The following is a 25,837-nucleotide window of genomic DNA, read 5'->3' on the forward strand; positions in this document are numbered from 1 at the left end:
TAATAAGCAAGAATGAATTTATGTTTACATGTTATTGTGTTGAATGTTTGATTTTTGTGTATTGAATTAATCCATATTTGTTTGTATAAATGTATTCTACAATTTGTTAATATGTCATTAAACACAGTATGTTTTAATATCCTGGATCAGATTGTTTTTATTATGAATTTATAAGAATAAAATGAATATTTTAAAATAAATGTTTAGTACACTGAGTCGTTTCATAGATCAATAAGCTTGTTATAGGTCTTTGTATGACCAGTTAATTGGCTAGGTATTTATTGCTTCTAGTGGCATTTTCCCTGCCCTAGGAGTTATTGTGATTTGCAGGGGGTCCCTTTGTGTCTCAATCTACAATCCAAGAGGGATCAGCAAACAGTGAAGAGCATACAAGCTCTCGTACTCGAACTGTAGAACACATACTTCAGCGCTTGCTTAAAAAAGGCGACATCGTCCAACATGGCAAGCAACTTGTATCAATAAAACATAGATAGATAGATTTTTACAGGAAATTCCTGTAAAATATATCCCGCCTTGAGAAAAATCTGGGATCTGGGCAAAAATTGCTTTGAAGAAACATGATCCTTCTGCTGTGAATTTCCTTGGACGGTTGACAACACCCCTTGCCCCACTGAGTTTCTTCTCATATCTCTCTATTGTAGGGGCAGGCCACGTTGATTGGCATTTGGGAGCCACCGAGGAACAGATAACTCAAATGGTAAGTTCATGGAAGGCAGTGGGTCACACCTAGAGAAAGTAGTGTACATAAATATTTTACTACACTTTGGTTAGCCAAAATTCTAAAATCATGCCTTCTCTCAGTAAAATACCTTGGTGATGGGTAGCCACCTTACAGACACCATTTTTTCAGTAGTGACAACATAACACCAATTCTGTCTGCGACAGCAAACCTTCTACAAATAATCAAAGGTCACTTCATCCAAGCTATAGTTTGCTATCTCTTTAAATGTTTTTAGTTTTTTATAAATGGCACCTCTTTGTTTTGGTAAACTCCTGAACATGTGTAAAAAGTGAAAATCGTTCACATTGAATCCCTACTGTCTTCTTGGTTGCAGACATGAATGAGTACTCCAAGAACACACCTGGCGTTATTTGCGATCCGCCAGGAGTGTAACAATACACTTTCATTTCTCAGCCAGTGGGCACGTCCATTGTATGAAGCCCCTGGCCATGATGGAACATGGCCACAATACAATTACTCATGGATAATCCCCCTCTTTTCTGCTTTGCTACGCCCAGAGGAACATAATGGCTTTTTCTTCACTTCATGGAACCTTTGTCTTTATTTAACACCAACAACATCGCTCTGTAGAAGATGCCCTTGACAGACAACAACTGGGGCCCTTTGCAAATTGGCCCGAAGTTGGGGTGGGGAGAATATATCAGAGTTGGAATAAACAATTCTGGCTTATATCTCTAATCCATTTATGAGGTAAAGTTCCCAGAACACGCAATAACATGCAAATCCAGGAACAACAGATATTTTAATACATACAGTTTCCTGATTCCAGGGATTCCATCGCAATCCACTCTTGCCATCTTAGAGCAAGGGTCTTCTCCTTCCAATGCCACTGTGTGTAAAAAAGCACTGCAAAAGGTAAACTTTTGGAGAGAAAATGTCTGCCTATATTTTTCTTCGTGGCTGAGATGTAGTCAAAATAATCTTGCGATGTACAGAACTGAAGTTGCTAAATGGCGCAAACCTACGGATGGGTGAACATCTTTTCGTGTGTAAAACACTTCTGCCAAAAAAAAACTTTACACAACCCTAGTTAACACCTGCCCGATGTTACATTAGGTAATGCAGGCTACAGGAGCCTGAGACACAGTGGGATCATCAGTAGCCTTGTTTCTTGCCCCTACCTATAATTAGGGCTCACTGTTATCCGTTTTTACAGATTTTTACAGATAAATACAGACTGAAAACTATTTATTTCTCCTGTCTGTATTTATTTTTAAAGACAGAAAAATATGGTAAAATAGGTCTTCTTTGGATGATTTTTTCTACAGTCAATCATGAGTGACAGGTCAGCAGGAGTACAGATTGGAGAGATAGGGGAGGTGAAGGAAGACAACAGAGTTCCCCAATTAAGTGCAGATCTACAGTTCTGTAGTAGGGGATCTCTGTGTATAGTCATAATCTAGTGAATAGTCCCGCCCATGTGCGTGGACCCCGGAGCAATCAAAAATAATCTCTTACAGTGTCAAAAAAATGCAGAAATGCATAGACACTTAAGAGAGAATTTAAAGACAGATAATGCAGCCAAAAAAGGCTACACTGTCCAGTACTTCAACTAGAAATTCCACCACAAAATCCACAAAACAGCAAAGCCTGTACAGATTTCCCTTGCTTAACAGCAAAATCCCTCAGGAATGATAGAGAGAAGAACCTGGACAGACAAGCCCCATAGGCTGCCATTATGTGGCTTAAATAGGATACTGTGCCTTTAAGGAACCTTCCAGAACCTTCTCCCAGTATCCCAGAATGCATAGCAGGTCCAACTTAGTTTCAGTTCTTTTTTCCGGCTCCTGCAAGCAGGACCCTGGAGCATTGAGCTCTCCCTTTTCAAGGGTTTTGTTGGTGTTTTTCACTAAATTCGATTTGTTTGTACTTTTAAAGTACTTTGGTGACTTTCTTCTTGGGCTCTGCACTCTTTTGTTGTCCATAATGCCAGCATTATTTGACAAATGCCCGGAGTGCTCCAGGAAGAAGGCCAAATCAGACCCCCATGAGGTCTGTATTCTCTGCCTTCCCTCTTCCCACATCCCTGAGGATTGTGTGATCTGTAGAGGCTTCTCTGGCAGACCGATCGTCGGCGTCAGGAGGTCGTAAGGCCAGGCCCAGGACTGTGGGGGGCTCCCCACAGTCCGGACGGGATGATGGTTCGCCGGGAACGGCATATTCCGAGGTATATACCCCGAAGAAGCCTTCTGCACCTCCTCCTCTGCCTCCTTTACCCAGGGGTCCACCTCCGAGGGCTCCGACCCCTCCTCCTCCGTTGCCTCCTCTGCCGGCTCCGCAGGCCCCGGTTCCGGTTACTCCCCTTCCCCCGGTTCCACCGAGAGCGGTGTCGATGCCCAAGTTTCCGACTCCGCCGAAGAAGACTCCTAAGTCGAAGCCTCCGAAGCCTAAGGCTTCCGAACCGGGGAGGCCGACGGAACGTCCCAGGCCCAAGAGATCGAGGTCTCGCTCGGGTAGAAGAGACAGATCTAGGAGTGGACGCGGATCTTCCTCGAGATCCAGGCATCGCCATAGGAGGCGTAGGTCCAGGTCACGTTCTGCCTCTGGGACCCGTTCTTACTCGCCTACGCTATCTGATTCGCCGGAGACTAGAGTGTCTCCGATAGACGATATTGGCACATTCCAGGAGGTCCTCCTGTGTGGGGCGGCGAAGTTGGGGATCAAGGTTGAAGCGCCTACACCTTCTACTTCTGTGATCTTTGAGACATTACATAAGAAACACATGTCTCGCCCCCTACTGCCTTTGGTGCCAGGACTCCTTGAGCCGGCTGAACAGCTCTTCCTAACACCGGCAGTGGTGAAGTCGTGCCTTCCAGGCTCCTCAAGAAATACAGAGCTCCAGACTCGGACCCAGCTTTCTTGAGAAAGGACCCGGTACCGGATTCAGTGATTGTGACGGCGGCTCGAAAGCTTCATGCCACCTCCCCTGCATCCACTGTGCCTCCGGATAAGGAGAGCCGCTGGATTGACTCTGCTGGACGGAAAGCGTGTGGTACGTCCTCCTCCTCGATGAAGGCCGCCAGTGACTCGGCGTTGTTGGGACGATACGACCGCGCACTGTGGGACTCTATGGAGCAGTTTGCGTACCTTGTTCCTCGAGACCGCAGAGAGGACTTCATGGAGATCGTCCAGGAGGGGATGCTGGTCTCTAACCAGGCCATCAGCGCCGCGGCAGATATCTCCTTGCTGTCTGCGCATGGATACTGCCACGGGATTAATCAGAGGCGCCATGCTTGGCTCAGATTGACGTCACTTAAACCGGAAGCGCAACAACGTGTGGCGAATCTTTCGTTTTCTGGAGACACCCTCTTCGGAAAACACGCAGATGACGAGATGGCCAGGATGAAGGCCGAGGCGGAGACCCTGACGGCGGTGGGCTTGGAGAAGCCCAAGGAAAAGAAACCCTACCGCCAGTTCCAACGGCGGCTCGGGTCACAGGGTCTTGAAAGGGGACAGTCTTCTGTGCAACATCAGCAGCAGCAACAACAGCAGCAATACAGAAGACCCTTCCAGAAGCGTCAGAGGGGTAGAGGGACTCAGCAGTCCTCTGCCGCGACCAAGGGCCCGGCCGGGTCTCGACCCTGAGCGGTTACTTCCCCCTCGTCCGTTACCCGCTCCGGTGGGGGGAAGCGTTCAATTTTTTCTGGCAGAGTGGAGAAAAATTACTCAGGACAAGTGGGTGCTGAATATTGTTTGCAATGGATACAGTCTTCGGTTCATCAGCCCGCCTCCATCGATCCCTCCGGTCAGCTCGCAGTACCAACTGCGCGAGCTCCAGGCGGAGGCAGACATCCTGCTAAGGAAAAGGGCGATAGAAGATGTACCTCCGTCTCAAAGAGGAAGAGGTCTTTATTCTCGGTTCTTTCTTGTCCGCAAGAAGGACAAGAACGAGTTCAGGCCTATTCTGGACTTGCGACAGGCAAACAAGTGGATTCGCAGAGAAAAGTTTCGCATGCTGTCGTTGCATCAGATCTACCCTCAGCTACAACGAGGAGATTGGGTGTGTGCCATAGATCTACAGGATGCATACTTCCATGTGCCAATTGCATGCAAACACAGGAAGTTTCTGCGCTTTCAAGTCGGCACCAATCACTATCAGTACACGGTGCTTCCCTTCGGGCTGAAGTCTGCACCCAGGACATTTTCGAAATGCATGGCAGTGGTAGCGGCACACCTGAGGAAGAACAAGGTGTTTGTCTACCCGTACCTGGACGATTGGTTGATCAAGGCCTCCTCCTTCTCGGAAGCTCAAGCACACTTCCAGAAGACGTGCGTTCTCTTGAACAAGCTGGGGTTGCACATCAACATGTCCAAGTCTGTCCCGACTCCGGTCCAGTGCATCCAGTACTTGGGAGCCTCCATCAACACGCTGTCAGCAAGCGTGTCTCCTTCGGAGGAGCGACGTTTATCACTCCTTCGGAAGGCTCAGACTCTCATGTCTACTCCATCCACGACAGTGAGGACGGTGTCTTCTCTGCTGGGATCGATGGCCTCGTGTATCTTCCTGACGCCACATGCGCGGCTGCACATGAGACCGCTGCAGGAGTGCTTGGAGGATCAATGGGACCAGAGGAGAGGATCTTGGGACGACAAGATACGACTGTCTCTACATGCTCTTCAGTCTCTGAAGTGGTGGTGCTCGAAGGAGAATCTCCTCAGAGGGGTTCCCTTCCACAAGGACATTCCCACACAGACTATCGTGACGGATGCTTCTCTCCAGGGCTGGGGAGCGCACTCCGGAGACCTGCAGATTCAAGGGACGTGGTCCCAGACGGAGGCCACGTACCACATCAATTTCCTGGAACTCAGGGCTGTGCACTTGGCACTGAAGGCTTTTCACCCGTCCTTTCAGACCAACTCTCTGCTTGTTCAGACAGACAACACGACAACGATGTATTACCTCAACAAGCAGGGGGGCTCGAGATCGCGCACTCTGTCGCAGGAGGCGCAGGCGATCTGGCACTGACTTCTGGCTCGAGGACTGTCGATAACGGCCACCCATCTGCCAGGTGTGCAGAATGTTCAGGCAGACGAACTGAGCAGACTCATTCAGGAAAACCACGAATGGGTCATAAGCGACGAAGTTCTGGGAGAAGTCTTCGCAAGGTGGGGGACTCCAGACGTAGATCTGTTCGCCACCGCCGAAAACAGAAAATGCCGAGGCTTCGCCTCCAGGTACTACCAGCCGGGGACGCTGGGGAACGCGTTATGGATCAACTGGTCGAACAGCTTTCTGTACGCTTTTCCACCAATTCCCCTGATTCCGGCGGTTCTCATCAAGCTGTCCCAATCCAGGGCGAGAATGATTCTGATTGCCCCGGAATGGCCCAGACAGTGGTGGTTCACGGACCTGCTACACCGGTCTCTCCTTCCTCACATGAAGCTGCCGTGCAGGCCGGACCTTCTCACGACGTTCGGGGGCGGATGGTGCACCCCAACCTCTCGTCTTTGAGTTTGGCGGCATGGCTCCTGAAATAGTGCAATATTGCCATCTGAATCTCCCAGAGGATTGTATGGACATACTGAAGGAGGCTAAACGACCTTCCACTAGGACTTCTTATGCTTACAAGTGGAAGAGGTTTTGCATCTGGTGCAAGTCTAAGAACTTTAACCCTACAACATGCAAGGAAGATGTCATCCTTCCATATCTACTACATCTGGCGCAGTCGGGCCTTAATGTCCATTCCATTAAGGTTCATCTGGCTGCTTTGACTGTCTACAGGAAAGGCCCTTCACAGACTTCCTTCTTCCAGATCCCTGTGATCAAAGATTTTTTGGAAGGCTTGAAGAAAGTATTCCCTCCTGTCAGGCTTCCTTCGCCTTCGTGGGACTTGAATGTGGTGCTGTCCAGATTGATGAAGGAGCCTTTTGAACCTATTCATAAGGCTTCGTTGCAGCACCTGTCCTGGAAGGCGGCGTTCCTCGTGGCCATTACATCGGCCCGCAGGGTGAGTGAGATTCAGGCGTTGTGTTGTCAAGAACCTTATACTGTGTTTCATGCTGCTAAGGTTGTTATGCGTACTCACCCTAAGTTTCTTCCCAAGGTTGTTTCTGATTTTCATATCAATCAGACTATCACTTTGCCTACGTTCTTTCAGAATCCGTCATCTCCAGCTGAAAGGTCTTTACATTCCCTGGATGTGAGGAGGGTGCTGAAGTTTTATCTTGATAAGTCTAAAGATATTCGTAGGTCAGACCAATTGTTCATTAATTATGGCTCAGTCAGGACAGGTCTTGCTACCTCTAAACAGTCTATCTCGAGGTGGATTGTGTCCTGCATACAATTGTGTTACTGCAAAGCTAATAAGACCTTAGGGGGTAAACCTAAGGCTCATTCCACCAGAGGCAAAGCTGCCATGACAGCTATGCTTCGTAATGTTCCCTTTGCAGAGATCTGCAAGGCGGCCACTTGGAAGTCGGTCCATACCTTTGCTAAGCATTACTGCCTGGACACTCATGCCAGGGCAGACGCTCAGGTTGGGCAGGCTTCGCTGCGGAATTTGTTCGCACAATAGTGGCGTAATTTCATACTCTCCACCGCCGCTTGATGTGGGGATGGGCTTGCCATTCTATTCACTAGATTATGACTATACACAGAGATCCCCTACTACAGAAGGAGTAGTTTCTGTCCTGTAACTCCAGTTCTGTAGTAGGGGTATCTCTGTTATAGTCATAAGCGCCCTCCCGCCTCCCCGGTGGAGATTTGTTCAGGTACATAATGCTACAGGTCTGGCGTTTTTTACGCCTTCAACAAGAACTGAAACTAAGTTGGACCTGCTATGCATTCTGGGATACTGGGAGAAGGTTCTGGAAGGTTCCTTAAAGGCACAGTATCCTATTTAAGCCACATAATGGCAGCCTATGGGGCTTGTCTGTCCAGGTTCTTCTCTCTATCATTCCTGAGGGATTTTGCTGTTAAGCAAGGGAAATCTGTACAGGCTTTGCTGTTTTGTGGATTTTGTGGTGGAATTTCTAGTTGAAGTACTGGACAGTGTAGCCTTTTTTGGCTGCATTATCTGTCTTTAAATTCTCTCTTAAGTGTCTATGCATTTCTGCATTTTTTGACACTGTAAGAGATTATTTTTGATTGCTCCGGGGTCCACGCACATGGGCGGGACTATTCACTAGATTATGACTATAACAGAGATACCCCTACTACAGAACTGGAGTTACAGGACAGAAACTACTCCTTATTGATGCTACTCTTCAATGCAAGTGTTTTAAGATAACGCTAGTGCACTGTATACTGCTGAAACCTTTTGGACATTCAAATGCAAGATTACATTTATCAGTCAAATAAATGTGTAAAAATACCCATTGCAGCTTCATTTATATAGAAAACCTAAAATAACAAGCATTTGCAATGCAATAGGTCTCGCATTATTTAAGTTTGAGCTATTATTATTGTAAATGGCAATGTTTTTTGCTTTATGCTATAGTTTTCTTATGTACATAAAAAGCTACATATAAAGTATTTGTTGTTAAAATTATTTATGCAGTATTTAAATTTGTTTGCATAAAAGATTACAAGAATATCTTAGCAAAAAAGTTAAACTTTTTAATGGTAATTGACTAAATGTCCATTTGTACATTTTAATTTCAAATAGGTAAGTGTAAACATCACAAATATATTGTGCAAACAGTGCAAAATATTTTAGCCATAAATATTTTTGTTTTACGAGGTAGTTTGTAAGAAAATGATTGTAAAAGGCAAACACTGTAATTAAAATGTAACATATAACAGTACAGTTATGGCTAGTAAACATACATTAGTAGTATAGTATAATTGTAAACAAGATGTAAATAAGACTACAGAAATTAGCATGAATTATCACTTTAATATCAACTTTACAAACATTTTGAAAACACGATCACAGCTGGTAATCATGCATTGGCTTGTTATTACAAGCATTTCATTTTAATAAATATTTCTGATTCCCAAAAACAAATATGACAGTCTCTCAAAATAATGGCTTTTCAGTTTTAGTTGTATCTTTGATCTCCATGTCATCAAGTACTCATGAATATTACTGCCCCATGGACAGAGTCTGGCTTTACATGTCTACATATCAACATCCAATTCCATGAACACCCATCGCATGCCAGGGATGACCATCACCGCTGGTGAAGAGAAGCACAATTGGGTCAAGAATGCCCACAATACGTTGTGGTCCCATTATACCAGGGATGGGCTCAATAATGCCAAAGATGCCAACATCATGCCAAGCATTGCTAGACTAAAAGTGGGAATAATTCTAACAGGGACACCACCAATAAATTAAGAAGGAACACCATTACGCTAAGGCAAGCATTACCGCCTTCGGGTAAAGTCCGCGCTATATAAAAATGCATAAATACATGAATAAAGAAATACCGCCTTCGGGTAAAGTCCGCGCTATATAAAAATGCATAAATACATAAATAAATAAATACCGCCTTCGGGTAAAGTCTGCGCTATATAAAAATGCATAATTAAATAAATAAATACATACCGCAAAACATCCTCGTTACTCTGCCGGCCTGCGACCAGGAAGTCAGGCAGGCCGGCGCGACACCCGGAAACAGGAAGTAGGAGGGCGGGAGCCTACCCCGCCTCCCACGGAAGAGCCGCGATTGGAGCCGTGTTGGGAGCAGGGAGCACCGGAGCAGGCAGGAGCCTACCCTGCGCCCCGGTGCCGAAGGAGGGAAGAAGAGTCCTGCTGCCGGGCCTTGCAGCTGAGGAGAGGAAGCCGGTGAGTGCGTTGCTGAGCGGCGGGCGGGCGGAGGGAGAGGAGCATGTAGGCGCGGGGGGGGGGCGGCCTGTGTATGTGTGTGTATGTGTGTGCGTGCGTGTGTGTATGTGTCTTGGAGTGCGTGTGTGTGACTGTGGGGGAGGGGGTGTGTGTGTGAGCGAGTGTCTGTCTGCGACGTGTGTGTGTGTGTGTGTGTGTCTGTGTCTGTGTGCATGCATGCATGCGCGGTAGGCTGGGAGGGCGGCGCATGCGCAGTAGGCTGGGAGGGCGGCGCAGGACGGAACGTGCGCGTTCGCGCAGCCAAATCCGACTGCTAAAAATCGTGCCAGTTTTGTGTCCCTCATTCCCCGGCATCAGCCGACTATAAGTCTCCGTCCCTGTTCCAGGGCGAGACCTAAAAATGGATAAATACCGACGGAAATGCCGAAAAAATCAATACCATAAAACCAGGATCCCTTCCTATAATGCACCGCGTTAGTCCGGTCCTACACTCCTGCAATGTTGACACTGGTTCGGTGAACAGAGGGTGGTGAATCTTCAAGTCGAGGTGTTTTATACATCACATTGCCAACTAAAGACATTTTGACATACTTTCATAAAGACCTGACAGAGCACATAAAGCCGTCATATGACTTCAGGCAGTGCTGTCAGTTCTGACAGTTTAATGTAAATGCTGATGGCTATCGCAGGCTTTTGAGTAAGGAATACGGAAAGAATTGCAGAAATGCAAACAATGCACACCAGTCATAGCAAGAGAGTAGAAACATAGAATCAACAATGTACAACATTTGGAACAAGTTCCATTTCGGGAGCTTAGCTCTTGGATAACTGCAGATGGTTAGGTGGTGGGACGATAAGTGGCACAAGGTGGCATAGAGCTGGCCTGGGTCTTGGAAGCCATAGAAGTCTGTTGTAAATAGATTAGGTAGGCAGCAGAACACGTCTTTAAGTAGTCATATTGAAGTAAGTATAAATATACAACACATCTTCTCCCTTTACAGATAAAACACAAATGAAAGACTAAAACACCTAGTAAGAGTTAAAGCATGGAAACAAGAAAAAGAAAACATATAACACATAAGAGGTCAGCAACCTCTTAGACTTCCAGATCACGAAGGCAAAGGGACAGAATAGTTAGTACAGCAGAGCAGTAAACCTCACAGCAGACCAGACCATCAACTGCCAAGGTTGGAATCTTCACATCACAAATAGAACACTCTTAGGTAATATGGGAGACTGGTAAGATAAGAACACTAAGAAAGGACTACAGACACCAAGTAGTCATATTGAAGTAAGTATAAATATACAACAAAGTCTTTATTGGAAGGGGCGGGCGTTTAATCCATTGAATGAGAAAATGGGTCCCACAAATAGGGCTAAACGGGCCCTGCGGCCACCCTGGCATTATCCCCGGGGACTGTTTCCAGACCAGGAGGGGCTGCCATTACACAACCCTGCCTCCATGGTGCCATTCTCGTCACAGACGCCTGAAGCGTGAGGCTGGGTAGCAGAGTTTTGCCAGGGTTAAATTTGGTTTCACGGCTGGCCCTTTCCACAAGGGAGACTTAAGTGAGGCAATAATGTGGCCCGGGTGAAACAGACTAAGGGAGCCTAAGGAATAAGACAACAGAGGTCAACGATCACAGGTACATAAGGCATCTTTCAAAGGCTTCAGACTTTGCTGCCTGGACAGGGAAAGGGGAAAATCACAGGTATAACCTGGGATGAAACAGACTATCTCTTTGGTCCAACGGCCTGCATTCACACGAAAAACATGTTACTGATGATAAGCACCAAGCCTGGATGATCTGTAGCTACATTGTTTCCGTGGAATTTGGAGAGAATGACTATACTACTGGAAATAACAACAACATGGGTGGAGACTAGCCAAGGTCAGTCATTAAAGGATCACAAGACTCCAAGCCTTCCGAATATAAATCTTCATGTAACTCTTGCGATATTACAGTTGATCAGAGCTGCTTTGCCATGACTGAGATTGCTGGAATGTGGGAGGACCCAACTTGTTTCTTTGTCAAAGATTAGCACCTGGGCGTTCCAGGTAATAGCCTTCTGGTGACTTAGCCATAAATGAACAGCTGTTTTAAATGTTGGAATGAAGGTATTGCAGTCTGCATGAATCGAGTGAGCACTGCAATATATTTTAAGAGGGGGGGGAGTATTAGCATTATTGCCGTCCCACCTCAGAAGGACTTCCAGTAAGAGGTTCCTTCCCATAACCATAACAGTGCTTGCTTGTCCATGCAGATCTATCCTCGCCCACGACCTTACGTACTCCATTTGCACCATCACCTTTCAGCCCAGTAGTAAGTCAGCTGCGCAACTAACCATGTCAGACGAGGTCCCATCACCAGACCGCTGCTCCATGCAGACAAAGCACATTAAGTGAAAACAGTTTCAAGGCTTACAGGCCCCCCTACCCCAGAATCCTCACTGCCAGCATCCTCGGCATCCCAGGAGAGGACCGTCTGGGTAGACAACCAGCCCAGGAGCAAGAGGAGAGGAGCGCAAAAATACATCTTTAGAAAAGGCTCCATCCACAATGGCATTTCTTCATGGAAAAGGAACACCCTGTTAGTTTGATTAGAATATGTAATGCAGCGCAAACCCGCCTTGACAATACCAATCCATCTGGCTTGTCTGTAATACAAGCAGGCACATATTCCTGCCATTATAGTGAGTAGAAAATGTACCCAATTTACCTAAGAAGCAACTGAGTCAAGTACATAATGTACACATCCACAATATGCCATTGGTCGACAGTATAGATCTCTTTAGCTTGCCAACATTTCAGATACTGCTATATGTTTCTGTAAAGGGGCCTGTTTTCCATTGCACTGTTTGGAAAAACATCCTCCTTTACTGCAGGAATGAAATGTTATTAAGGCTGAGAGACACAGCCTCAGTTTCAATTTGCTGGGGCATCTGGGCAAAGAAGTTGGCATTCTCTCAGGTGTGATGATCTTCACTTGTAGGCCTGCAGGCCACACACAAACAAGGACACCTACTATCAGTTCCTACTCCACAACCTCTTAGTGGTGACTCCGCTGACCACTCCCTTCCCACCTTCCTTCCACTCTGGCCTGGATTATTTTCTGCTACACACGAGTCAATCTTTTTTAAAAGGTAAATTGATCAAGTTCTTTTATCCTGCTCGGTCTACCCGAGTTAAAAAAAAGTAAGCGTTACATTAACACATTCATTTTAGTCCATTACAAGCAATCAAGGCCTGGAGCGCTATATGGTTTTGATGAAACAGAATTTCCATGATTTTCTGGATTCAAAACTGGATTTCCTGGATTCAAGATGTGCTAAGGGCGCCCGCGATCTACGCCCACTCTGCATTCTCTCCACTGCATCGTGTTTAGTGGAGGCAGAGCGCTGCAGTCCTCACCAACGTCCTGCTCGGAGTGCAGTCATTCCGGCACAGGACGCATGGCACCACACTGGCTCTCGCGCAGATAAAAGGCGCCAGAGTGCATTCACTGCAAAAACGGCGGGCCAGCTGCCACCGCTCCTCCTCACAGCCGCCCTTGAATGAAACCAGTCCCGGCTTTGAGAGCATTACACAAATATCTCATTAGCTCTCGCAAGCGTCAGGCCCGTTGCCGCGCGCCAATAAAATATGCATGTCTCTATTAAGGAAGTCTGATTAAGCATTTCGATTCACGGCTTAAACACTGAGCTTCGCATGAATATGGAAATGATGATTAGCGCAACTGACAAAGTCAATCGCAACTTTGAGGCACAGCTGCAGCGTGGTTTGCCAGAGTCTCAAAGTCACGTATAACCTCCACACCCTAGCAAAATACTCGATCATAATGAAACAAAGCAGAAACTGATCAATAAACACCTTGGAACTACCGAAAGATAATTATGCTCCCCTGTTAAATGCAAAAAAGACCAAATAATTTACAATTGGTGATTGGGACAAGAATACACCACACCGCCCAGACTTTTCACAATGTGTTACAAATTTCTTGTTCTGTAAGAAGATACAGGAGTAAGACAGGAATCAGTCGCCTTGCTCCTCTTGTTTGAACAGCATATGCTTGTTCTAACGTGTCAAACTTCAAAATCCCGCCACACACCCTCTGCAATAAAGGCACCTTATTTCTAGAACCAATTAAGTTATCGCTGTCAGACAGAGTATGTCATTCCGTGTATTGTGGTATCCTAATTTTCCTTCTCCACAGTTTGGGAAGAGGAGATGGCCTAACGGCTAGGGCTGTCGACCTCAAATCTCGGGAACCGGGTTCAAGTCTTGGCAAGGACACGCAGCAGCCTGTGATTCTGGGCAAATCACTAAATCGCCCCGTGCCTAACAAAAATGAATGTGACGCTTTGGAAGCTGAACTTTTGCCGGGACCATACCTGTGTTGCTGCCCGTTACTTTCTTGACTGCTGGGGGTCCTGTTGTCCTTGCGGGTGAGCTACACTGCCAGACACACCTCCTGTCACCCGTGGACCCCGCGCTGCCCAACTACAACATCCAGTGGGCAGCGCAGTCTCGTGTGAGGTGCTCAGCAGTAGCCCCGCCTCCCAGGGACCTTTAAATCCAGCGCGGGCTAACGCGCCGCGGGACGCTTTGAAAGCTGAACTTTTGCCGGGACCATACCTGTGTTGCTGCCCGTTACTTTCTTGACTGCTGGGGGTCCTGTTGTCCTTGCGGGGGAGCTACACTGCCAGACGCGCCTTCTGTCACCCGCGGACCGCGCGTTGCCCAACTACAACATCCAGTGGGCAGCGCGGTCTCGCGTGAGGTGCTTGGCAGTAGCCCCGCCCCCCAGGGACCTTTAAATCCAGCGCGGGCTAACACGCCGCGGGACGAGCGCGGGCTCGCCCGGGCGAAGCCTGAGACAAGGGCGGGCCCGTCTGCGGCCGTCCGAGGCCAGACGAGGCTGGGCTGGGCTTCCTCCCTGATATTTTGGTTAGTAGGCTTCCTATTTTACGGTTAGCTGGTTTTGGTGTGACGCAGAGACTTTGTGAACCATTGTTTGCCATTACATGGCGTCAGAGCCTATTTAGAGCTACAAGTTCGTGTTTGCAGCGGGAGGAACTTTGGTGTTGCCTATGTAGCGTTTAACGTTTTTTGCATCTCAATAAGTCGCACTGGGCTTGCAAAATTACCGGACATTGTGATAGACATAATAAGCGTATCAAAATTGTGGGTTATTGACAAAGCCTTTAAGAATCGATTGATACAGGGTAATTGTTTCAAACAAGGCTCATTGATTGATTTGTTCCCTAGCTAGCCATTGTTTTGTTAATTGCAGACTAAAATCCCTCCTATCAGACCTGGGTATTTGGATATTTCATAAGGTGTGAAATACACGCCGGGGGTTATGGCCTCCAAACAAAATAGGGAGGGCCAAAAAAAGGGGGTTGGGGGAAGCTTTGTAGGCACTATGGATGCCTTCCTAGTTAGAGCTGGGAATATGCTCCAGAACGAAATAACACTTACGGAGAAAAGGCTCTCACTAGGAGTTTATGTTGCCTAAAAAAGATCCTCCATGGGCAATATTCAACTTGCCAAATCCCCTGAGATAAGGGCTCAACCTTTAATACCTGTAAATATTTTAGATCACTCACAGGGAAATTTGGGGGTTATAGCTCTAAGCCCAAGCACAGATGTGAGGACCGGGCATAATTCGCTATCCCATGAACGTACTACTGATGTGGTTGGTGTTGTGTTCGAGGCTGTCCAAGACGGGAGTATGGTAACCCCTCACCTGGATAATGCGGCCTGTTGTCCCGATCAGACACCAACTAATGTTAAAACTCACCTTATTACCAAAAAAAGGAAATCTGTACCACCCAAGCGACCAGGTCGAAAAGACCGGCCAGGGAATGTACCGAAGGAAGTGGTGGGCTGGGAGAGCCTTTGGCAAAACGTACAAGGGGTGGTCTAGCAACACGGTTACAAAACAAGCCCAAAGGGAAAAGTAAGGCCCCTAAGGGTAAAACGACAAGTATTGTGGACCCTGGTGAAGATTATGATGAGGTTGGATCACCTGATGTAAGTGACACACGCGACCCAGGGGTTTCCCAGGCTTTTTGGGTTCAAATGGAATCCTTGATATCATCCACTCTTGCCCCTTTTTGGTCTAAGTTGGAGGTTATTGAGGAAAGGGTCACTAGTTTGGTGAAGATCATAGAAGAAGGAAAAGGAAATGGTAAAAATCAATTAAACGATAGGGGAGGAAACTCAGCACTACTCTTGCAGGGAACTTAGAGATAGGTGAGATTTTGGGCAACCAGGGAACCACTATGGCCATTAATCATTTGATTATTAGGAAAGCTGTCCCAAAACCATTAGTGACAGGTGGGAGTACGGCCCCTAATATCCAGACATCGTTAGCTGGCCAATTGCAGCAAGAACTAGTTCCCGGGGTAGACCATCCGCAAGTTTTGAATAACCTGCCTGAGTTCGTAAATATGCCTTAAATAGGGCGAGTACGCGGGCAGGACAGCCAAGCCAACAGAAGTGGGTTGAAACCAGCACAGGATGTGATTGATTTGCCAACAGCTGCAAGCCCCCTGGTGGTAGTCTTGGCTGGCGTCCCCCCACTGAGTTCAGATCAAACCGAAACATGGTCCCAGTTAAAAAACAAAACGGTGGATTGGCGCACCAGGCATAAAGGTTTTAGACCCTTTCTCTCAAATAGCATACTGATAGTGCGTAGAGTGGCATGGCTTGGAAACTCGCTTAAAAAGATAAGGGGTGACTGTGTCATCGTTAACTTTAGCAGATGTGATTTTGCCCGTACGACCTTGGAAACGCAAGATTATTCCCCGGATACCACTTGCATTGCTGCCCTCCCATTGGTTTATTTTTACAAACCCCAAGAGAGACTACAAGGGGGGATTAACTCGTTAATTCCGGTCTCAAATAGTTTCGAGGCCTTGTCTGGATTAGACGAACAAGGCTGACTGTAGGATAGGGCTGAGCCCGAAATGCTGCAACCAGTTACCGGACAGATGATAGAGGGGAGAGTACTGCAGATGATGGCTGACTATGAAATAGAGTCCATTCACCAGTCTGCCCAACCAAATCCTGTTAGTATAATGGCTTTGGATAACAATGTAACAGCGCAGCCTGTACACACGAATAAAGTAGAGATACTTTCCTGGAATATCGCTGGGTTGCGGTCAAAAAGAGGGAACATAAACTGGGAGGCTTTACTGTCAACTTGTCACATTATCGCATTGCAGGAAACTTGGGAGGTTATAGACCCCTACCATTTGGATGGCTATCTCTCCTTTAGTAAGTTTGCTGAACCATCAATAATGGGGAGACCGAGGTGGGGTCTCTTGTTATTATGTAGCCTAAAACTATTGTGTAGGCTTGAGCCGGTTGTGACAAATTCCCCAAACATTTTAGCTGTTAAGATGATGGGAAAAAACCTTACAGCTTTACTGGTTGTACATTTTTATAATTCTTTCACTAGGATAGATGAATTAGATCATTTAAAATCGCTGTCTTCATTTTAGGATGATTTTGAATTAAGTAATGACACGCCTCACCATTTTTTAATTCTGAGAGATTTTTATATTCATGTTTGTCACCTAAATTGTCTACAAAGTACCAAGTATGAATTTGCCCCGCAGGGGGTCAGCCATTTTGAGCACACGAGGAGCGGGACATATTTAGAGAGTCTTTTAGCTGCCCACTATCTATTTTGCCGAGCACAATCAGATATTGCATGCCCGATCCCGACCTATATAGGCCAAGGGCATGGTAGTATTATCGATTATATTTTAGTATCATGCCCTTTGATGGACCGTATTGGCTCTTTTGGAGTCACTCAGAATGGTCTTAGCGATCATAATCCCCTAATGATGGATATTAGAATTAAGGCCCTTAAATGTGAGATACCTCTGACCCTCATCTGAAATTCTAACATAGCTGCTAATTGCCAGGGCCGAAGGCTAAGATGGGAGGTAATTACTCCGACTGATTTCCTTGGTAACTTGTACAATAGTAACCCCGAGGACTTGAGCCTATGTACTAATACCGACTCTGAGCCAAAGGAAATTTTAGGTGCGTTTGATCGCATCACAAAACAGATAGCAGCCAATTTGACTCGGCGGGTGAAACTAAGGCCTAAGAAACTAAAAAATTGGTTTGACCAAGCGTGTATTGCTGCTCACACTGTTCTTTTGGAGGCACTGAAAGAGTCTGTAAGAGACATTATTAAGATTACTGAGGCTAGGAGGGTTTATAAATTCGCAATTAAATCAAGGAAAATCGAGCTCAAGGAGATGGCTTGGGACGAATTGAGACAAGCTAGTGTTCTAAAGAGCAGTACCCATTTCTGGAAAGTGATTAATAGCCCAGTTTTTGATGAGGCAGATAATACAACTAAGGACTGCCTCATCTCTCCAGAAAGGTGGGTCGATCACTTTAGTGGCATATACTCCGAGAGTACACAACTACCATCTTTATCCCATTGCAATTTTGCCCGGTTATAAAAAATTATTTTTTGGGGAGAAGGAAGTTATGGAGGCCATTTCATCCACAGCTAAGGGGAAAGCGCCGGGCCTGGACAGGGTCCCGGCGGATTTGTATAGGGCTGATCCTAGTGTGTGGGCAAAGATTTTAACTTCAGTTTTTAATGCTGCCACTAAGGCTGGTTTCCCAACGTCTTGGAACAAAGTGGTCATAGTTCCAATACATAAAAACGGCTCAAGAGAAGATCCGGCCTGTTACAGGCCGGTCTCACTCTTGGACTCTGCTGCCAAGATAATGGGAAAAGTGGTATTATCACGTCTTACAGACTGGCTGGATAAAAATTCCATCATTTCGAACCTGCACTATGGTTTTAGACAGGGGAAAAGCACAGTAGAGCAATGCCTTAACTTACATTTGGTCATAGGAAAGTACACGGTCGTAAAGCAGGGGGACATCCATTTAGCCTTCATGGATTTGTCCACTGCTTTCGACCTTGAAAACAGGCAAAAGCTATGGGCTTCTCTATCTGGTATCGGGCTGGAACCTGCACTAATATCTTTCCTGGCTGATATTCATGAAAATAATACTGCAGCGGTCCGTTATGATGAAAACGGGAGCTTAACTGAAGCATGGCCGGTCAAGCGAGGAGTAAGGCAAGGATGCATCCTTGCACCCTTACTGTTTACACTTTATATAAATAACTTGGGAGAGGCACTAATATCATCTTGCAAAGAAATCCCACCAGCAGGCTTAAAAAAGATCCCAGCTTTACTGTATGCAGACGATGCAGTCTTAGTGGCTAAAACAGCAAGAGGGCTGCAATCTCTTTTAGACAGTTTTATTGATTTTATGGACTCTCTCGATTTAATAACTAATTTCAAAAAGTCACATTCTATGACAATAGGTAGGAGACGGGCAAAGAAGATGAAATTCTTCTGTAAAGGACAAGAGCTCATTAAAGTGCCAACCTTCCCATATTTAGGGATATTATTTGATGACAGAAAGTCATGGGCCATGCAACGTTCCCTCAAAAAGAATAGCCTGTCAAGGTCGACCGGGGCACTGTTAGGGTTTGCAAAACGGATAGGCTCAAAGCCAATCCCAGCCCTTATGAAAATATATAATGCTAAGTGTGTCCCAATGGCGTTATATGGGAGTGCGGTATGGGGCTACATAGACGCTAGCGAAATTCAAGTAGCAGAAAACATCTTTCTACGAAAGCTACTGTCGCTCCCAGCTTCTGCTGCTACTTTTAATATCCATGAGGATGTGGGTGCAGGCTACATCCTAGATCAGATCGCTGTGGCCCCATTATTAGGCTGGCTAAGAATTTGGGCACAGCAGTCACCTAACTTAAATCAATTGATAATTGAAGACTGCTTGTCCCTAGACAGAGGCCTTGATATCCAATGGCTACGATATATAAAAACCCAAATGGATATTTTGGGCAGTCCTGATCTGTTTACAAATCCTAGGGCTTTAAGTAAGGTGGCTATTAAAGCAATAAAAACCCAGTTTCTGAATAGGGCAATGTTAATCAGGGAGGAAGGGGAACTGGCCAAACCCTCAGTCAGGAGCTTTGTAATGCTGAGTATAGGAAGAGAAATCCAGCCATACTTGACCTATATAAACAAGCCACATCATCTGTATGTTTTAATAAGGTTCAAGTATAACATGCTCCCATGGCTATTATCCTTCCCAAAAGGCTTTGCTAAGGAGGGGGTTTTGGGGCCCTGCCCCTGTGATAATTTTTCAGAGCAGAATATTTTATATATGGTCTTTTTCTGCGACTTTTACGTTCTACTACGGAAGAAATTTATATTGCCATTATTAAAGGGCTGTAGCTTTGAGCAAGTTAGGCAGGCCTTGGTGTACTTGCAATCCCTGGGGTCCCCGTTGGTGTGTTTCGGGGTAGCCAGCTACATCACGGGGGCCATTAGACGAAGAAACATGGTGTAGAAATTGCGGTACCCATTCTCCACCTTTGTACTTATAGTGATTTTTTGGAAGAGGAAATTCTTTGGTGGGACGATTTAGTTAAGGAATTATGGGACTTTATAAGGAAGACTAAAATGGGTGACTTTTTTTTTATTATTTATTTGAACTCCAAGTGTTTTTCTTAATGATGGTGTTATGTGATTTACATGGTCTTTTTATCCACAACATAAGTTAAGCTGGAATGTGTTTTATATTTCAGAGTAGTATGTAATGTATCTTTTAACTCTATGATATTTGTATTGTGCTTTGATGGTTTTAATTTTTAACCGAATAAAGCGAATATTGACTTGACATGACTTAAATGTGTCCTCATGTAACACAACTGGTGCTTGTGTAAAGCGCTCTGATACCCCATACCTTTGAGTAAGTTTCGCGCTATATAAAATTCCCACAAAAATAAATACATAAATAAATAAATAAATAAAGCAGTAGCTAGTGCCAACACATTTTGTTCATTCAGAACTTTCTCAGGGCATACAATTGGTGGGTGCATTTTCTTGTAACACTCTAGTCAGAATATTTCCTATTTTGTTGACCGTTATCTCTGTAGTATCTCTTTCTACTGTTGCCACGTCTAATAATCCGGGTTACCTGCCATTTTAATACATGAAGCTGTTCACTGACTGTTCTTTCACGGTGTAGCAGAGTCCCCGGTGGCAATTGTAATCTTGACATCACACGAAGACGACATGTGCCAACACACCACCGGACAACTTCCACAATATAAGGACTGATATAATTTGTCTGATAGTAAAACCTTAATTGGATCTAGAACCTCAAAGCACTTATATTGAAGAGTGTGTAGAGTAATTTTCAAGTTTTACAAAAAAAAGAATTCTAATATATTCTGAGTTCAGATTCCTAATGAACTTTGAAACTTTGTTCTGCCATATTTCTATGAATTCACTGCTTACTGCATAACATCTGTTCAACCACAAGCATAACCCCAAGAGATTTTTCCAAAGTGTGAAAAAAAACCTAAACTACAAAGATGGAAAGCCACCTCGTGGGCGCTTGACAGTAAAGAGAACATCGGCCACCAAACTCAAAGTTTTGATAATATATTCATGGAAGCTCCCATAAAATTCTCCCACCAAGTCTCTCTCTGGAGTTTGCTGTGAACATGGCTTCCTCTATTGTCAGAATATCCATGTAATGATCAGAGAGTAATAATGAAACTTAAAAACAGTTAATTCCCCAGAGCATCACTAACTCCTCTAAGTGGAGGAATATCTCGCAGCTCCACCTTTTTGAAACCCCTTTACCAAAAGGGTTGCCACCGCTGCCCGTTTTTCTACGTCCATCTCGATGCTATTTGCTCATCATCCAATTTGTTTCCCACCTGATCCAAGCAATACTCAAATCTTTCTTCTCCCATACAGGAGACCGCCTTCCACTGTTGTCAGGTGCTATAGATTAGGCTGAAGACACAATTTCCATGAAACCAGCAGGCCCGTGAGCAGCTTCTGCCCTCTGTTTTTGCAGATACAGTCATAAAGTATATAACATACTCCAACACTTGGTATTTGCAAGCAGGCTGTTTTGCTTCACGCATCTCAAATATTGCGATGACCTGTTGGTTGGTCTTCAGTAGAACAAAAATCGATCTTAGATGCTGAGGAAATCAGTGCTGGATTACCGACCTCTGATCCTGTATTTGTTTTCCTTTTACTCGTGATCTCTACTCAGGCCCGAACCCCGCTGACTGCCTCCATGAGGTCAATCACTCCCTGAATACAGATGAGTAATATGCACACTGGAACAAAATACGTTGTCAGTAAACAGACTGCAGTCTTCTGTCGTGCTGTGGTGCATTAAAAAAACAAAAAAGGATAATCTAAATCTTCTTCTTACCCAATTTGTAACCAATTTCCGACCCCACTAGACCATTCCATCTTACTGAGCTGCACTCTAGCTTTGCTAAATACTGCAATGCGAACAGCACAACACAGAAACACAACAAGCATTTACAATGCAATGGTTTCGCCTTTGGAAAAGTTAGAGTTATTGCCATTGTAAATGACAAAATTTGTATTTATGTGTTGGTTTTGAAAACAGATAAATAAATGGCATTGTCATTTACATTGCCATTAGCTTAATCTCTGCAGTCACTCTGCACTCTCTAGCACTCCCTAGAACTCCCTACTCACTCAGCACTCTCTAGCACTCCCTAGCACTCCCTACTCACTCTGCACTCCCTATGCACTCTGCACTCCCTCTGCACTCCCTATGCACTCTGCACTCTGCACTCCCTATGCACTCTGCACTCCCTATGCACTCTGCACTCCCTTTGCACTCTGCACTCCCTTTGCACTCTGCACTCCCTATGCACTCTGCACTCCCTATGCACTCTGCACTCCCTATGCACTCTGCACTCCCTATGCACTCACTCTGCACTCCCTATGCACGCACTCCCTATGCACTCTGCACTCCCTATGCACTCTGCACTCCCTATGCACTCTGTACTCCCTATGCACTCTGCACTCTGAACTCCCTATGCACTCTGAACTCCCTATGCACTCTGCACTCCCTATGCACTCCCTATGCACTCTGAACTCCCTATGCACTCTGACAACATACTCACCAGGGACACTGTGGAGGGCAGAGGAAGTGTCCGTGTCTGGAATACCATATAATGTCCCTTTGTAAGTACCCACCTGCGATGGGAGAGCAGTGTGGGTAAGAAATCCTCTCCTGGTAAAGGGTAGGGGTGAGCGGAAGCAGGACTCCCGATGGACAGTGTGGAGAGAGAGAGGGGCATGACGCCTCACGTGGAAGTGAGGCGGGCAGAGGAAGTAGGCCTCAGTCTGGATGGAATATCAACTCCCCGCAGCCCTACAAAGACAGGACTCGGGTACTGCCTCCCTCTTCCTGCTCCTCTCTCCTGCGGCCCTGGGACCCTGACTGAAAACCCTTCCTTGGGGGGCCGCCGGGAGCTGTGCTGCCCGCTTCTAGCTGCGAACAGTGTGACGCAACCAGCAGCCCCCTCGCATACACCGCAGAGACAGGAAAGGACAAGGGGCTCCCGTTGTATCCAAGCACCGAGACCAAGGCAAACACAAACATAATTAAACACAGACTGTTTCAAATAAACCCCAGAAGAACAGAGAGAATAAGATTTCCGTGTGAGAGAGAGAGAGAGAGAGAGAGAGAGAGAGAGAGAGAGAGAGAGAAAAAGTGTTGGTCGAAGATGGGGGCAGAGGTGATGGGGGCGCCACAGCTGGTTAAGTAGCAGAAGTTGGCCGGGGAGCTTCGCGTTGGCGGAGGGGTCGAGAGATGCCAAACAGGGGAGGCGGCGGTGGGGGCAGAGCTCTAAGAAGGAGCGGGAGCTCTAAACTCGGTGGGGGAGCTAACGCTTGGCAGATGTGGCCTAATCGCTGCCAACTCCGGAGCTAGGGAACAGGTTCGAGTCCTGACGGCGGATCAACATTCTGTGGTCCTGGACAAACCACTTAAGCTACTCGTGCTCCCCCCCCCACCCCCCAAATGAATATGACTGTGTAAAAAGCAAGCTGGAGCTCGTGCCCAGCGCTCCAATATCTTTGGCCCAAGTTCATGCCACATAAAACTGAAAACAAATAAAGCTGTGGGAAAGTTGACTTACTGGAGAGAGCAAGGCCGTGGTTGGGGAAGGGATGCATGGTTGGTGCAGAAAGCAACGCTTGAGGAGTAGAGTCGGTTGTGGAGCAAGGGTTTTTGCCCCAGTAGGTGAAGTGGCGATTTGTTACCTTACCCCGCCATTTTCTGGCAGCGTCAATCTGACGCTCACTCCCACATATGAGATAGTTAACCGCCCTCAAATGACTTTTTTTGTATTTATAAATGTTCGAGTGCTTCATAGCCATTACAAGGCACGAAGTGCTCGGAGTTGCAGAGGGCGTGTGTCGTGTGCCCTGTATGGCTGGTGTTTTGGCCGTGCGCGAGGTACACTGGTGTCATCTGACTTGTGTCGCTGCATGAATTTGAAGCACAAACGAGAAAGCCATTGGACGCGTAAGCATTACATGATATTGTATACATGGATGTTAAGTGCCTGAGGGCTGTGTAGACAATGTGGTAAGTGTCTTGGTGTTGCATGTATGGAAGAGTTTGCTCAGCATTGCTGCAGGTGTGTATCGGTGCCAACACGTACGCGCAGGAGATAAATATGGCAACATAAGCAGTACCGCATGCACACACCTAACCTAACCCACGGAGAAGGAGACCCGACACGAGGGAAGGAGGAGGCGCACGGGGATGCACGGGACAGAGGCGCAGGGGACATGGTGACTTCTACTACGGGGGGAGGGGCGGACACCGACAATGTGTCCCGACGCCCCTCTCCCCTTGCAGGCACTCACCGGGTCCGGCGGCTGCTGGACGAGAGCTCCCGCTCCTCGGGACTCTCCGGGGCCGCGGAGGGACGTTCTCTTTCCCCGGGGCTCCTCCTGTGCAAGCAGATCGACTCACCTGCACCTTGCGACGGCGGCACTTCTCCGGTCTCCCTTTTCGGCATGGGAGACCGGCAACATCGACGGCGGCAATCTCGCTGGCACTTCTCCGGTCTCCCTCTTTGGCATGGGAGATCGGCAACGTCCTCCGCATCTCCCGGGGCTCCCTCCAGGCCACGGGAGCCCCGCGGGCGCCGCCATACTTCTTGTCGTCTTCCTTCTTCCCCCGGGCTGCGGGGGGCGGGCACTTCCGGCCGGCCGCGCTAGGATTGGCCGGCCGGTCGGTCACTTCCGGGTCGCCCCGGGCAGCGCGGCGGCCCGTCTCTAGCTCAGGCAGGCGGGCGGCGAAGTTTCCCGAGGAGTGGGCTCCCTCGTGGACCAGCAGTGACGTCCACGCAGCTTCACCAATCAGGAGCAGGATAGTCACTGGTGCCGGCAATGCCGGACCAGATTCGGGGGCGTTCCCGGCTTTCGGCTGACGTCGCGTGACGTCGGCAAAAGCCAAAGAATCTCGGGAACGCCTCCGAATCTGGTCCGGCATTGACGGACAGGCCCCTCGTCCAATGGCTAGGCTCCATTTATGGAGCCAGCCAATGAATGACGAGGGCCGACCCAAAGCCACACTACAGTTCTCATTAGATTTCTCCTGCGCAAAAGCTGCTTGCGCAGCTTTTTGCAGTCGAAACCTAAAAACTCCTTTGAATCAAACATAACAACAATCAGAGTGAATGTAACAGGAAACTCATACCCAAAGTGAAGTGTAAAAACTACTTTGTCAATGTGTCCCTAACTAAGACGATAGAACTCAAGGGCCTGAAGTAAGTTGCAATCAACCCATTTCTAAGATAAAATTCGGGCTGACCCACAAGTCCTAGGTAACCGTAGGCTGGTATTCAATCTCTGCAACCTGCAAATTCGGTGGAAGGAATGTTACAAGACAGCTCCAGGAACGTATTGAACACACACTACTCCATGACCACAAATGTGGGCTCAGACCCTTGCGAGGCGTTTGAACCACAGTAAGAGGCGTGAGATAGGACCAGCCCCTCACCAAGGAAGATCATCAGATACCCCTTACCCACGTAGACCTTTCAACAGCATATAGCATGGCCAAACAGAGCATCCTGCTTAAATGACTTGGTGAGTGTGCTGGAACCACAGAGACTTCACCTATTTTCATTGGACTGTTCATAAAACAACCTGAAATAACTAACAATAATAAAAGGCTTTATAAACCGCATGGCTAGTCCTAATGCAGTGTCCCAGCGCTGGGGTGCTCAAACCGTGAACACTAAGTCACCTATTTCGACAGAGAGCTAACTCTAAATAAAAAAAGGCAGGTCTTTAATTTCTTCCGGAATAGGAATCAGAAGACGCTTGTCGAATTTCTGCAGGAAGGGTATTCCATGCTTTAGGAGATCAGCGGCCAAAAGAACTGCCT

Source organism: Lissotriton helveticus, chromosome 1_1 (genome assembly GCF_964261635.1).
Source record: "Lissotriton helveticus chromosome 1_1, aLisHel1.1, whole genome shotgun sequence".
Taxonomy (NCBI): Eukaryota; Metazoa; Chordata; class Amphibia; order Caudata; family Salamandridae; genus Lissotriton; species Lissotriton helveticus.